At 46.3% G+C, this 16,362-nt stretch overlaps 1 long non-coding RNA gene across 1 annotated transcript in view; it reads left to right on the top strand.

Annotated features, from left to right (window-relative positions):
* LOC135186872 (uncharacterized) overlaps window positions 1-16,362 on the top strand; it is a 39,197-nt gene that overhangs the window by 17,530 nt on the left and 5,305 nt on the right. The window contains exon 2 of the long non-coding RNA XR_010307131.1: window positions 4,872-5,034. This is a non-coding gene — a long non-coding RNA (uncharacterized LOC135186872). The remainder of the gene's footprint in view (window positions 1-4,871; window positions 5,035-16,362) is intronic.

The raw sequence follows: 16,362 nt of genomic DNA, 5'->3' as shown, positions 1-16,362 counted from the left end.
ACCAAGGCTAATTGGACATTGATTGTATGTGGAGAAATGCCACTGAGGCAAGTGAAGAGCTATTGGGATTTGTTAGCAACAATTTAGCCCTTGTCCCTTTTAGATGCTTGGGAAGGTTTTTAGCTGTTCTTAAAACTTCACAAGTCTTATATCTCTCCAGTTTCCATATGGAGAAGTTAAGGTATAGTGACTTTGTCCTAAGCATTCCAACTGAAAAAGTGCTTAAACTCTGAATTTCTTGTTGCTCAGTCTGGAGACAAAAAACATCCCTTTGTTTCTGGTTCTGGAGCCTGCTTGCAATGGATAGAGTATATCTGTGTGAAGGAATGTGTCCTGTCCAAAGTCAAGTGACAATTGCCTGGAGCATGTCTTCTTGCTTCTCCCAGTGCACCTCAAATGAAGAAAGAGTTGGCTAGAACAGGAGTAGACCATTCTCATGGATAGACCAGCTACAAAGGATTAAACAAGTGCCTTGCTTAAGCATCACAGTGCCTCCTTACGGAGTGGTGCCTGCAAGCTGAAACGTAGCCTCCAGCCATCAACTTGGAGCAGTTGTCTCCAGCCAAGGCTGGATTTTGCTCTCCTTTGTATGCAAGTGTCATTGGCAAGGCTTGCACAAAGCAAGGGTGTCATGCTAACAGACCTGAAGAGCAGCATCTGGTACCTGTTTAGCTGTGACAGAGTGCAGGGTCAGGTGAAAGTGCAAGCAGCAGCACTGCAATCGAAATTAAGCTGGCAGTTTAAGGCAATGTGTTTTCTGCTTGGCTCTGTTGCTGTGCATCTGTAGTCTTCCCTCCTTGTTTCACTCCGTTGTGTATTTGAGCTCCATCTTTCTAGTAATAATCCACCTGCTTGGGTTTTTTTGCAGGTTAAGCCCTAGAGCTACCTGCTGGGCAGCACAGAGATTCACAGTATGTCACCATGCAGCATGTCCAGAGATGACCTGGCCTACTCAATGGTCTTATCTGGATCCTCAAGCTCTTCCCAAGCTCCATTTGCATGGCAAGGAGGAGAGCTAGTATAAATGTAGGGAAGTACACCAGTGTGTCTATGCTCTCCTGCCTCTTGCCAGGCTTTCCAATCAAGGCCAGCATGACTGCATGTCCCCTTGGTATTCTGGGTTCACAGATTCCCTCTCGAAGCCTAGGATCACTGCTCTGTGCTGGTGGATGCTGCACAATGAGTTAACAAGGAGAGCATCTCAGCCAGGTTCAAAGACTAAGATACCAGATAAAAGACCAAAGTAGAATGGCTCACACACATGGGTGGAGTAGAGCTACAAGGAGAAAGTGACAGTGCAGTGGAAGGATACAGTGGAAAATCAGGAACTGCACCTTGCAACTGGTCTAGCCAGAACTCTGCCTGGAAGCCTTCTCTGCTATTGTGGAGGCAGCTTTGCAGATTTTTATGAGAAGATGGATTTTTTTGTTGTTGTTCTTTTATTTTTCCATGCATGTGAATACACACAGAGGTGTTTGGCAAGGAGTTAAGTCTCAAACTGGTGTGTTACCCCTCACTTTAGCATTGATTAAGGATGCTGCAGGGTACTGCCACTTCAGTTCGTGGAAGAGATAGTTAGAAAGGAAGGAAGAGAGACTATAAGAAAGGTGAGTGTTTCAGGAGGCAATGGGAAGTCCTTGCCTTGACTGGCTATTTCAGGCCACCCTCTTGGCTGCAGTGCCTTTTGTGGTGGCAGTGAAAACCTTCCCTGCATGTGAACTTTGGAGACTCACTTTCTTCTGCTGGGACAATACAAGAGAGATGTGTGGAGGTGCTGAGGTGAGTCCAGAGGAGGGCAATGAAGCTGGTGAAGGGCCTAGAGAAGAAATCTTAAGAGGAGTGACTGAGGTAGCTGGGGATGGTTAGTTTGACAAGGAGGAGGCTGAGGGGAGAGCTCATTGCTGTCTACCTGAAGGGATGTCATGGAGAGGCTGGTGCTGGACTCTTCTCACAGGTAATTGGAGACAGAACAAGGGGGAATGGCCTTAAGCTGAGACTGGGTAGGATTAGATTGGAGGTTAGGAAAAAGTTTTTCATGGAAAGAGTGGTCAGGCACTGGAGTGAGCTGCCCAGGGAGGTGGTTGAGTCACTGACCCAGGTTTTGTTTAGGGGTCATTTGGATGTGGTGCTTAGGGATATGGTTTAAGGTGAATCTTGTAGAATAGGGTTATAGGTTGGACTTGGTGATCCTGAAGGGCGTTGCCAAACTGAGTGTTTCTGTGATAGGACAGAAGAGGACATTCATTAGGAATGGGAGGGGTGAAAGGGGTAAATGCACCAAGGATGTATGGCATGTTGGTAGAGAAGGGATCTGGTTCCTGCACAGATTTAGACTGGAAAGGACTTTTTCACCTGGCTGTGTGAGCACATCTGTGGCAGAAGGGCTGCGTGCAATGGGCAGGAAGGGGGTGCACCTCTGTGTGTGTATGAGGAAGTACATCCAGCAGCTGTTGTAATTGTTTTAATAAAATAATGTTTCCCTTAATTTCTCCTTTGGCACCTGAGGGCCCTTCCCAGGATGCCCTTTCTGAAGCTGCCGTTCGATTTCCAGGGCAGACGCAGTGCACACACACACATGGCCCCATCTTATTCATGCAAACCCACAAAGCCCATCACCACATGGCTCCTTTCCCCTTTGCTGACAGGGGAAGGGAGGTGTGGGGGTTGAAATAATGACAGGGACGATTATGATTAATATTTTTTTAATGTCTGAAGAGTGAAAGTCCTGCCCAAGTCCCCCAGCTGAGCACAAGCCAAAGCGTTAAATCCCTGTAGGAGTGTGTTTTATTACTGACGCTCTGCGTGTCGAGGCTGGTTGTGGGGTCTGATGCTGTCTGTATGGAATTTTTGTGGCTGTTTTCTATTGTGCCAGTGAAAAGCAGGATCCCATCTGTATAATAAAAAGGAAACTTGAAGGTTTCCCCTCCTACATGGAGGCAAATGCTTGCAGCATTAGTGCTTTAATCAAGTGTCTTACCTTTATGTGACTTCCCTGTGTGAGCCCACTGCAAGTGATGAAGCAGATCTTACAGGGGAGGAAAGATGATGGGATTGTCAGTGCCCCTTCCTCAAAAGGTTTTGGCTGCTTCTTCATTAGGTTGGTCTGGAGCTGGGTTGTTTTATAGTCACATAATGATTCACTGTGTGGAGTTTGCTGGGTCTGATTTGTCCCTGACTGCTCCTCTGCCAGAAGGACATGGACTAAGAGGCACCAATTACTTCTCGATCCTCTCTTGACCAGCTAGGTGATCTCAGACCTTTGTAGCTCCTCAGGCCTCTATTTTGTGTGCTTGCCCTATGTCACACATCAAAATGAAGGCTGAGCTGGATATTGAAGTTCTTCTCAGCCATGCTGCATGCAGAGGATAATAATGAGGCAGTAGTGGGGCAGTTACCCCTCCCATGTCAGTCCAAAGCAATATTCTGCAAGTACTGACCACATCAGTGGGCCAAAAGGGAGACCTTCAGTATCCAATAAATGAATGTAAGGAGGAAGCCATAGTTGCTCAAGTGGTAGGTCACAAGGTACCTTTATCTGGGAACAGTAGCAGTGCCAGCTGCATGGTTTCCAAAATGTCCCAAGCATTTCAGGTGGGAAAATGTGAAGAGCTGTCAAAAGTCTTGGGGACCTGAATTGTCTTTGTACCTGTGAGCCCTTAGCCTCTCAAAGGAAATTTTGACCAGCAGAGAGTATGTGGCACTCCCCTGGGAGAGTGGCTGCCTGGGCATAATCCCTGGGATCTCTCAGAGTTCCCTCTTCTCTCTGACCCCCTCACAAAGAATGTTGTCCTTGCTGTAGCTGTCTTTCTCTTGCCACTTGGACAGATGAGAGCCTGTTGGAACACAGGCCCATGGGGTGGTAGCTCACAGCCTTCCTAAGCAGCTTCAGCCTTGTCTCCAGTGAAGAGGAGGATGCTTTTGTACATGGCAGCTCACTGTCTCCATATGTATCAGCAGGAGCTCCCCCAAGAATACAGCTGGGCAAACACCAATCTCAGTGACTGCTCCCTTAATTTCAGCATGGTTGTCTCTCATCTCCCACACAGCTGGCTCATACACTGCTCTTGCTCAACCTTTTCCTTTCTGCCCTTTTGGCAATGATGTGGACAAAAGCAATGTATAAATCTGTTCCGCCTGTGAGCTTCAGCGCTTGAGTCTGGCTGCCTGGCTTGTATTTGCAATACCTACAATCCCTAAGTGATCTGTCCTGCAGGGGTGAGATGCTTTGAGGTGTGAACTTTGCATCCTGAAAAACGCATTTGGCTGTTTGACAGAGATCTAAGACTTTCTCTGAAGCTCTGTTATTGTTTTCACTGAGGTTTTTTGACCTTCCTCCTTTTTGGTGTGGTGACGGTCGGTTTGTTGTTGGCTTTTTCCCCTCACCCCAGAACAGCATGCTCAGCATCTAAAGGACAAAGCTGGCAGGGGCATGCAGGCTCTGAGCAGTGTAGGAGCTGCTGGGAGAGAGGAAGGGCAGCAGGACAGCTGTGACAGAGCATACAGAGCTACTGCCCTCAATTAGCCCATGCTGCTGGCACATTTGAAATGAAAGCACAGCGAGTCCAAAGAGTTCTCTTGTGGGTCCTGCTGAACTTATAGGCTGGGACCACAATATAACTTAATTTCCCCTGATGTCAAGAGGCTCATGTTGGCTGTCTGCTCTGCTGGTGTTGTTCTTGTGAACACATTGTGCTCCCATTTCCTGCAAAGAATTCCTATCGGTCCTTGATGATTGCTTAATAAGAGAAATCAGTAAGGACAGGGAGAGTTCACATCCTGCAAATGAATATCATGACCACTAGCTTTCTTCTGCATTGCCAGGGGCATTTCTTTGCTTGTGGTTTGATTTATTTCTATTTTCATCCACACAGCTGAGAACACTGATCTGAAGCTGCATCCTGCAAGCACTCGCTGGTGAATGGTGAGAGGTCCTCAACAACCATCAACCTGACACGAGAAGGAAACAGTAGAGTTTCCTGGATAATAAAGCTGGGAAAAGGCTCTCTCAGATTGGGAATATCTGCAGTCTTGAGGGTAAAGTTGTCAACCCTGTGTTTATATTACCTGCCTTGTGATAGACTGTTTTCTGCTTGATTTTGCAAGAGAAGATGGCTTGTATAACCACAGTGTGGGTGTGAATTCTTACTGAGGTGACTGCAGGTCTTGCAGGCAAGTCTAAAGGATCTCAGTGGTATCTGTTGTTATTTTTTAGAGGTCAGTTTCTAGGCAAGACTTACTATAATTTCTTAGGTGGCCTTATTATAATTATAGAATTTCTTATTGTGGCCTTCCAGTATCTGGAAGGGACCTACAAAAAAGCTGGGGAAGGACCTTTTAGGCTATCAGGTAGTGACAGGACTAGGGGGAATGGAGCAAAGCTGGAGATGGGTAAGTTCAGACTGGATGTGAGGAGGAAGTTCTCCACCGTGAGAGTGGTGAGAGCCTGGCATGGGTTGCCCAGGGAGGTGGTTGAGGCCCCATCCCTGGAAGTGTTTAAGGCCAGGCTGGGTGAGGCTGTGGCCAGCCTGCTCTAGGGTAGGATGTCCTTGCCCATGGCAGGGAGTTTGGAACTAGATGATCCTTGTGGCCCCTTCCAACCCTGACCGATTCTACGTTTCTAGGTTTAATTTCTCAGCCCCACTGTCTCTATTCAGGATCAGGCATTTATTCATCCTTGTGTGAGCTAATACTTGTAGATCTGGAGATACCAAATTTATAGAGAGCCTGGTGAAAAACAAACAACAAACCCCAACCCAAAATCAAACTCTTTTCTTCATGATAGCTTTCATATAACTAATTCTAATGATTCTCTGTCTAGAGCTTTCCAGCTTCAAAGTGCTGTGCAAGCTATTAGCTAACTGTACAGCTTAAGTAAATGAGTAGGTAAATAAAACTCCCTGCCATTTGAAGGGCATTGAACTCCCACTAAGCTCTTAGTACTCCAAATTGGCACCATGTCTCTGAGGAGTAATTCCTGGGACCAAAATGTAGTGTTGAGCAGGGAGACAGAGATACCCAATGGGAAATATTTGGCAGGGGGACTAACTTACAATTTAGACTGTCTGAGTAAGGGCCTGAAAGCAAAATTTTGTGGTTGTTTTTCCAAACAGCTCTTCCAATCTGTGTCCACTCCTCTCCCAGCTTTGCTTCCTACCCTCATCTCAGTGCCTTACCCTTCCAATCTGTGTCCACTCCTCTCCCAGCTTTGCTTCCTACCCTCATCTCAGTGCCTTACCCTTCCAATCTGTGTCCCCTCCTCTCCCAGCTTTGCTTCCTACCCTCATCTCGGTGCCTTACCCTTCCAATCTGTGTCTGGGGGACACAGTCTCAAGTTGTGCCAGGGTAGGTATAGGCTGGATATTAGGAAGAAGTTCTTCACAGAGAGAGTGATTTCCCATTGGAATGGGCTGCCCAGGGAGGTGGTGGAGGCACTGTCCCTGGGGGTCTTCAAGAAAAGACTGGATGAGGCACTTAGTGCCATGGTCTGGTTGATTGGTTAGGGCTGGGTGATAGGTTGGACTGGATGATCTTGGAGGTCTCTTCCAACCTGGTTGTTTCTATGATTCTAAGTGCTCCTCTCCCAGTTTTGCTTCCTACCCTCATCTCAGTGCCTTGCCCATGATGTTGGGTTCCTAGTGTCTGAGAGAGGAAAAGACTAGCAGGTGGCTGCAACTGAAAGCCTTGCCTGACTAAATGTCAGGAATGTATTGAAGGGAATGTAATTTTTATGCCACTCCCTATATTTTAGAACCTCAGGGCCAGTAAGAGAGAAACTGGTCAAGCAAAAGTAAAAAAGGTATAATGAGCATTTTAATACTAAAATTATAGTCAGAATTATAGTTAGCCTCGGTCTGGAGCTGAGGAGTGCACATTTTCTCATCACACCACAGGCACAGGTATATTCCTTACTTCAGCTTCTTCCCATCTCAGTGCATTACATGTCCTGCAAGCAAGGGCAATCATCTGCTTACACAGTAAAGTCTTGGTTCCCTAAGTGCAGGAGAACATTAAGACACTGGAATAGATAAATCTTGCTGTAAGGCTGCTTCCCGTTGCAGAGAGCAGAGTCATTAATTTGCTGTTGTGTCCTCTCATTCTCTCGTTCCCTGGGTGTGCTCACACTGCCTGGCTGTAGCAAGCACTAACATCTAATCATGTTCTGCAGAAGGCCAGTTGAGATGATTCAAAGAAATGCCCTCTTTACTTGCTTTTAAGGAGTAATAATTACAGGCACTCATAGCATGGCAAAGATGAGGTGCTCCGAAAGTGGGGGGTGGGGGTGGGAATCAGTCTTGTGGTTTTGATCGCAGCGATCATGCAACTGTCTCAGTGCTTGCAGTTGTCCTCTGGCTGTTAAGGGCCCTTTTGACCTGAGGGAGAGACTCTGTTAACTGTCTGAAGGCACAAACGCTGCAGTGACTGACGGTTTCATGCCCAGCCAGCTTGAAGGCAATAGGTGTCAATCCCTGTACTGCCTCACTAGTAAGAGTAAGGCTGTTACTTTGCAATAGTCATAGAATCGACCAGGTTGGAAGAGACCTCCAAGATCATCCAGTCCAACCTAGCACCCAGCCCTAGCCAGTCAACTAGACCATGGCACTAAGTGCCTCAGCCAGGCTTTTCTTCAACATCTCCATGGATGGTGCCTCCACCACCTCCCTGGGCAGTCCATTCCAATGCCAATCACTCTCTCTGTGAAGAACTTCCTCCTAACATCCAGCCTAGACCTGCCCTGGCACAACTTGAGACTGTGTCCCCTTGTTCTATTGCTGGTTGCCTGGGAGAAGAGCCCAACCTCACCTTGCTACAATCTCCCTTCAGGTAGTTGTAGCCAGCAATGAGGTCACCCCTGAGCCTCCTCTTCTGCAGGCTGCACACCCCCAGCTCCCTCAGCCTCTCCTCACAGAGTTTGTGTTCCAGACCCTTCACCAGCATTGTCACCCTTCTTCCTGCTCTTTCTGCCCAACCTTGCTTTACTGCTTTCAGAAGGGTTACCTGAGCTGAAGAAGGAGTTTTTGTACCTCACAGACGATTTGCCTTTTGAGGCTCTAGCCCTGCTGGCAGCCCCTGCCCCATAGGAGCTGGCAGCAGCAGTTGGGTGCTGCCGGGGCAGTAGCCAGCTGGGGTCACTCAAGAGCATTGCAAGAGGCTCCCTTGCCTCCCCGCCCCATATTTAGACAGCTGCCTCGCTATGAATGGGACTCTGGCAAAAGAATTAAGCAGAGATTAAAATCAAGTTTAGCTGTTAAATGTGTGCTTTGCACAGCATTTAGCAACTAAAGGGCTAATTATCTTTGAACTTATGCACACGGTTTTAGATGCCATCCACACAAGTTGCTCATATTTTTCTTTCTTTCCTGTTGTCTAGAAGGAACTGAAATGCAGAATAAAAATGAGATGGTGGTGCCGGTAAGGGCACAGCTTTTTGAGTGGGCTGGAGTTGGTACTCGAACTGCAGGGAAGCAGGGAATCTGCTGCATGAGAATAGGTTAATTCTTAAACACTTGTCATTTGTATTCTCCTATTTAATGAGTTCAGGCTCTCAAAGAAAATACAACTGCCCATGAAGGTAGGAAAATGAGGCTACTCTGAAAGAAAACTATGCTTTATACCTGGAGGAAATTGCCTGGGGAGGTGGTGGAAGCACTGCCCCTTGAGGTCTTCAAGAAAAGCCTGGATGAGGCACTTAGTGCCATGGTCTAGTTGACTGGATAGGCACTGGATAGGGCTGGGTGCTAGGTTGGACTGGATGATGTTGGAGGTCTCTTCCAACCTGGTTGATTCTATGATTCTATTGCTCTGAATGGTAATTCTTGCTGGGCACAGAGAGTAAAACCTAGGTAGTGAAGGGTACTGCCAGACTCACAGGAATCAGTGTAGAACAAATCAGACTGAGGTTTAGAAGGTGCAGAAACATAGGGAATAACTTGGTGCTAAGTTGCAATATAAGGGCTCCACACTCATGTGCAGTCTCAGGGCTTTGGAAAGCTGCATCAGGCTCAAGATACCCATATGGGTCAGTAAAAACAGGCAATGAGAGGAGGTAACGTGGTTGATATGATGTTGGTGCCATTAAAAAACCCTTTAGGCAGGCAAGCAAGCAAGCATTGCCAAATGGTGATCAAATATTCTGGATCTTCTCATCAGGCATGAGCCAAATCATGACACAAGACAGGTTTTTTTCCAAGCTTTTTTTTTTATTTTCAAACTTCAGCTATTTTACCCTTCAGATGACAATGAAGTTATATTTTAAGACTCTCAGCTAAGAGCTGTACACTTCATACAGAAATAGCATCAAGAATCAAAAGTGAAATTATTATGCAGCCACTGAAAGAGTGCTGGTTGGAAGCCCTCTTGTCCAATCTGTTTCTTGTGTGACCTTTTGAACAGTGAAGGTGTCCTTCTTGCTACTCTTAACCAGATCTCTGCCTGCTTATACTCTGCAGCTCCTGTGGTTACTGGTTTCTGGTTTTCTTTGGACTTCAAAACTTGTCCATGTCCTTCTTGAAGGGTGACTCTGAGGCCAGAGGCAATCTACCAGTCAAGAGCTTACCCATGTTGAGCAGGCAGGAACAATGCCTCTACAAGCAGAGTATCTTGAACTGATTTTTTACTGCATTAAACCTCCTTCCCCAATTTTTTTCAGATCATCAAGATAGTTTTCATTTCTGACCCTCTGCTGTCAGCTCTTCCCAGCTTTATTGCCTGTGGAAGTAGTATACATGTTCTCAATGGTTTAATTTGATTTTGCTCATGAAACTATTAAGGGGAATAGTTCCCAAGTACGAGACTGTCAAGTAGAATGCTCAAGATGATGAGATTTCTGAAATGGCCATCAGAAGCAGGAGTTATGTATTCGAGGCAGCAGCACTTTTGTCTTAGCCAGGACAGGATCAGTGTCTTGTTTTTCTCCTTCTCTTTCTGTTTCAGGCCTCTTTGTGATGTGAAGCACCTAGTGGAAAGTGGTAGGTAGTGGTTAGAGAGCTATCTTGTGTCTAGCTTGCAGACCTTCTGATCTCAGCTCACTGAGTCACAGCATGACCTTTCATGAACAGTTTCAGCTTGTCCTATCTCCATTTTGTCACAGGTAAGGCACCATTTAATAAGGTCAATTCTTCAGGCTTTGGTGAAGCTTTCTGCTTTGAAGTCCGAGAGCTAATGCTATGAAAAGGCCAGATCCAAGAACAAGTCAATGAACTTTTTGCTTCAGAAGGTGTTGGAGCAACCCTGAATTTTAGGAGAAGAAGGATTTCTGACTCTTGAAGTGTAAGGTATGGTTGAAAAACCCACTAGGGGTAGTAGCATTCTTTAACAAAAGAAAGATCTCTATCTTGGGCAGCTTTGATTTGAAGATATCAAGGCAAAAGCAATTTCTTAGTGACTTAACAATGCAAACAGGTTCTGAAGTGATGATGGGAAGATGAATATGCAATTTAGAGTGGAGCTGAGCTGCAGCATAGCATTGGCGCAGCAGAGTTCACAAAAGGCAGCCTTTGAATGACAAGTGCCAACTTGGGCAAGAGGTTTGCACTGGGAGCCAGCCAGGAGAAGTTAGAGCCCTGTGCAGTACTTGTTCCTGATGACTCCACTGCTATGTCCTTATTTCCATGTCTCTGTTGGTTAGCTACCACCTCGGAGAGGTGTTGCAGGCACTTTCTAGTGAACTTATGTCATTGGTCAAAGATCTTTGTGTATGTAAAATTTGGGAGAGATCTGCACCATCCCCACACAAAGGATGTTTGTAGATGATGGGTGAGGCAGTGATGTCCCAGAGAGCTACAGTGCCTTGGGCTATGATCTCATAAATTAAGCAGGGTTGGGCTTGTTTATTTTTGAATGGGGGCTTAGAAGGAAAAGTTGATTGCTGCAGCAAATTTGACTTGGTAATTCAGAAGGTGGTGCTCTTCCCCCTAGATAGCACAGGCTGACATGACAGAAGGATTAGGCTCACCACAACTCCTAACCTTTTGGAGAAAATGTAAAACCAACATCCTCACCTCTTGAGAGTGCACATCACAGGACTCATCCTATTACCCTGGAGTCCCAACCAAATTCCAGCTCAAGGCAACCGCACCCTGCACATGGAGAGCCGCCCTGCCCTTTCAGGAGGATGCATTAAGCTCTGCTTTCACTGCTCAGTCACGTTGTACCTCCTGCTGAAGCGCTGCAGAGCTCGCTACAGATGGCAGCAGTTATGCTTGTGCTGGCAGCAAATGCCCTGTCAGTTCACTTGTGCAAATGCCCTCACTGCAAACGGACTGTTTAAGTGGGAATTGCTTTCCCAACAGTAGGGATTTGGTGGGACCTGGGTTGTGTAGCAGCTGAAGCCTCTTTCCACTTTGCCTTTGGCTTTTCCTACCATGGCATGTTGCCAGGCTCTTACAGCACAGACATGCTCTGCTGCCTGCTGCCATCTTAGAGGGACAAAAAGCACTTATTTAGCTGCTTTATATACTTCTTCATGTGCCAGTGTGGCTACGTAGGCCAAATTCTGGAGTGATGTAAGTTATTTAGCAGTATGTAGGTGTCAAGTGCACCCAAGTGGGTGGTAAGGTAGGATTGCAGTAGGAGAAGCAGCCAAGAGCGTGGCATTAGATAGAATCATAGAATCAACCAGGTTAGAAGAGATCTCCAAGGTCATCCAGTCCAACCTAGCACCCAGCCCTATCCAGTCAACCAGACCATGGCACCAAGTGGAGGGCTGCTGAGAAGTGAGCTCTGGTTGCTTTGGCCATGTCAAAAGGCAGATTTGCTCTGTATTTGTTTGTTTCCTAAGCTGTGAAAATGCTTCTGTTGTTGATTTTCTTCTGGTTTAGCTTAAGCCTTTTCTAATCCTGTTAGCAGATGTAAACCTCTCTGAAACCCAGTGTCTAGATGAGAGTTTGCACCAGTTCAATTAAATCTGTGCAGGGTGCCCTTGTGTGAGTAAACACAACCTCACCTGGACACCTTCCTTCCAGCTTTCCCTACCACACTGCTCCTGCTCTCACCCCTCTTGGAAGAGAAAAGGCAACAGCTTCATGGCAGTAAGGTTACATCAAAGCTTGTTGTCTCAGGAAAATAAGCAACCTCCTGCTCCACCATCATAGTCAGTGTGCAGGAAAAGGGCTGAGTGAACTGAAACCAGGCTCTCCATTTAGGGTCTGTCAAGAAAGGCTCACTAAAGAGAAGGCTGTGTGCCAGCAGGACGAATCCCTGACTAAGTGACATGCAGAAGGGCAGACTGCCTTCATTACCAGCTCCAGCTGATCTCCCCTGGCCTAGCAGAGCACACTGGAAGAGGCAGGCAGCTGGGCTTAGTTCTGGCTTTCACATATTCTTTGCAATGCATGCCCTGTCTTGGCAGTATTTATGCAAATTTTTAAGTAGGGGAAAAAGCTGTCACATAAACCCAGAAATTCATCTGAAGGCCAAATATGTAGGTTGGTTGGCTTTTATGTTTTCTTCCCCCCCTCCCCCCCTCAATTAAAAATAAAGCAACCTATAAAATGATGATCTAGTTTAATATCCTCATTATATGTTCCAGGCAGTATCTGAGTCATGCCATTTGCTCTCTGCTTTATACCCCTGTGGGGGATGTAAAAGTTCCATTTTTGGAAGGTTTTTTTGGTCCACCTCCATCAGATATGTCAAGTGAGAGTGCTGGGATGCAGGGTTGTGGGTAGTGCAAGTGAATTATCTCAGGTTAAAACTGCTGTCAGGGCAGAACTCACAGGTCACTGTTTCAGGTATTTGGTTTAGTGGTCCTGTTCTTCAATTCATGTCATCTTTGGACTCAGGATGTGTTTCTACTAAAAAAAGAAGTCCCCAGTGGATTTTCTTATCCTTATTTTTAGTTTAGATTAGTGGATCTCCATTCAATTGAATTCCCAGCCAATGCCAAGATCTGTCACCTTTAAGTGTCATTGAAAAACGTTATTATAAAGAGCTACAAAAGGAGCTGCTGGAGGTAGTTTCTTCAGTACTTGATGGAACTGCTGCATGTTCTCATGTCACAAGTAGCCAATTCACATCAGTGTGGATATTTCCCATGTAAGCAGGGGGTCTTCTGGCATGCTCAGGCCATCTCGTGTGGATACTTGCAGAGGTAGTGAGTAAGATGCGTGCTGGTGAATGCCAGCTGTGGTAATATGGTTTGCAATGCAGATTCACATTCCCTAAGTGCCAGAGCAAACCAGATTTGCCTCCTGGGATCTGCAGACCACAACAGTCCAGAGATCATAAGATTTTTTTCCTCAAGACTGAAGGTCACAGTTGAGGTACAGCAATCTAATGCTTGCTTGCTTATCAGCTCACAGACCCTGTTATAAGTCCAGGTGCCAAACTTCCCTTTCATGTAACTAGGATCATCTCCACCTGTGAGACAGCACTTGTGAGCCTTTTCCACCATTACAGAAGGCTGAATGTTATTTTCACTTCAGAGCACTTTGTACCCAAGAGGAAGGGGCTGGAGAAAGGGGCTCTCCTTTGGGCTACAGACCTCTACCTACTCTGTCTCCTGCTCCCACTGCTGTGATCCTCAGGGACTTGGCAGGTCTCAGCCTTTTTTCCACTAGAATTGCAGTTTTTCCCTTGGGCTGTGTCTAAATTTCCTTGGCATGGAGCAAAGGGATGATGTTACCACCAGTCCAGGGAATGCAGCAGCACACAATTACTGCTTTTCAGATATGCTGCACAGATACACTTGGAAATCTCCATTCTTTCCTCCCTCCAAAATACATAGCTCTAGTTAATGTACCTGGAGATGGTGGGTCTCTGACTCTGTGATGGTTTGCCTGCTCAGAGGCATGCCAGCCTGCAGGAAACAGACCTACCCTGCCAGATATCTAAGCCTCCTAGCCCATTTTTATGTATGGTGTTGGAGTCAACCAGCTAGATCCCACTGAGAGGAGACCTGCAGGGCTGCTCATAGCAGACAGCACAACACTGTGCCTTATTCATCTTTCCTCTGCACTTTGAAGTCCTTCCATCCCACCTCAGACCTTGTGCTCTTGCCTCCAGCACCACCACCTCCTCCTGAAGGGCTGTGTTGCATGCCCCATGATGCCAGGCTGTGAAAACACAACCCTCAAACTGTTGTAGGTATGTTGACCACAAGCAGCTATTTTGTCTCATGGCCACAGGCCAAGTGCCATGCATTATGGGCATGACCAGCCTTCTCTAGAGCCAAGCTAGCCCTGGGTGCTGTCAGCATGGGGTGTTCTGTACTAGCTGTCCTGGGAAGCTGGAATTGCTCTGTAGGGTGGATGCCATTAGTGAAAGAGATATAACCTTTAGCTACTAACTAATGAAAGTAATTTTCCCACTGCATAGGCAGAGCTGCATATTGTTAGCATTAGGAATAGGAGGTTCCAGACCTGCTGCTGACTTAGATGAGGGTGTTAAAACTGTCTCTTCCTTCCCCTGATTTACCTTCTGCTTGCCCAGAACAGCACAAATGCTGAAATATTAACTTGTTTGGGTGGTTTCTTAAAGCATTTAATACACTGAGGAGACGAAATACTGTGCTGAGTCCTCTGGGAAACCTGCTGTTAGTGGGATGAAAATACCTTCCATGAATGATTGAGCTCCCGAAACAGGGCAAATAACTGAAGTGTTACACAGGATGGAGTTGAAAAGCCTTACAGGATTATCAGGGAGATGCTGTTTAAAGTGTGTCCTTGCTTTGGACACTAGCAGCAATGTTGTGTGCAGGCACTACTCGGAGCTCCTGCTGGGAGCAGGAGGTGGCAGGTCCCATGTGCAGTACCTGGTCAGATTCATGAGTTGTTGGGGTTTTTTTTGGTACAACCTGAGAGGCACTCTTCATAGCATAACCATTTCATTCCAGGACAACTGCAGATTGATCATCATGCTGGGTTTTCAGTTTGTTTTATTGTTTAACTGAAGGCTGGGAGGGTTGAAGCCGAGTCCAGCACAACAATGGAGCTGTAAGATAGCAGGCAGGCCTTGCCTTTCCCAAATGCAGTTGCTTCTGACTACCCATTATGTCCTGCTTTATCTCTCTCCAAAGAAGCTTTCCATAAGCATGAATAATGCCTTATTAGGTAGACGGTAAAGCCCCTCCTTTTTATCTTGCCTTAATTCATGCTTCCTCTGCTTTGGTGGCTGCCTTGTACATAGTGCTGTTAGAAGTGCAATTATCATTCTTCCTGGTTGCTTGGTATTAAGGGCGTATCCTCTTACAGCATCTCCTGGAGGCTTATTACTCAAGAGAGAGGAGTTGTGCACTAGAAGCCAAATTAAACTGACTAAAGAAAAGACTGTTGCCACTGCAGGGATGGAGCAGATCATTTTGCTGAAGACTAGATCAGGAGGTGATCTATGGAAGGATATATAGCTGGAAGCCTGGGGTGTAGGGAGTTTGTGCCATAGAGATAGAGGATGTCACATCCCTGTGTTTTTTGGTGACTTAGCCTGATTCTGTCCCTCTCATCCAGTGCTGTAGGGATGCAAGTCGATGAGTATCACTTGCTTGACAAGGGCAAATTGTCCTGCGTGGATTTCAAAGCTAGAAGTTGTAGTTGTGACCCTCTTCTCTGGCTTTCTGCAGGATCTTGAGGCCCCATCCCTGGAGATGTTTAAGGCCAGGCTGGATGGGGCTCTGGCCAGCCTGATCTAGGGTGGGGTGTCCCTACCCATGGCAAGGAGGTTGGAATTAGATGATCCTTGTGGTCCCAACCCTGACTGATTCTACGATCTTTGATCTTCTCAAAGAGCTGTCGAGATGCAGCCTAAAGATCCCAACTGCTGGAAAATGCAATGCATTCCTGAAAGAGCTACCTGCTTCTTTCCTTTTGCTTTGGAAAAGTATCACTTTTCTCAACAAGAATTATCCTGGCCTTTAGTTGTCTTTTACAATTGCATCATCACTGTTTTCTCTCCGCACATTGGCAAAACTCCTTACACATTACTCACTGGTCAGCTTTAGGTAGGCTACCAGAATTGCCATCTCCATTTCTGAGGGTTCCAGAGGTGTCTGAAGCTTTTTAAGCGCCAGGCAGCAAAGAGTTAAGGCAGCTGAGCCACAGGCCTCAGAACATTTTGCTAGGGAGCCAGGTGAGCAAAGAACAGATAAAGGCAGCACCTGCCTATGGGTTTGGAACAGCCTGGGGCCATGGATAGAATGTAAATACACTCTGAAAATCTTATTGTTTGACACTGTGCCAGCGTCTTCTGGGCTCTTGTCATGGAAAATATTTTGGCTGAGGTCATTCAGTCAGCAAAAAAACCCAGCATTTAATACCTTCTGGGGTGCCAACTTGCTTCTTTCTTTGTGTGGATAAATAAACAAAGTAAGGTAGCATTTCACGTTGCCAGGCTGATTTTTGTTTTATTAAGAAGAGTTTAAAGGTGGTTGAT

The sequence above is a fragment of the Pogoniulus pusillus genome, chromosome 26, assembly GCF_015220805.1.
Source record: "Pogoniulus pusillus isolate bPogPus1 chromosome 26, bPogPus1.pri, whole genome shotgun sequence".
NCBI classification, from domain to species: Eukaryota; Metazoa; Chordata; class Aves; order Piciformes; family Lybiidae; genus Pogoniulus; species Pogoniulus pusillus.
Note: the sequence above shows the minus strand (reverse complement) of the source record. Positions and strands in the feature narration are given on the sequence as shown.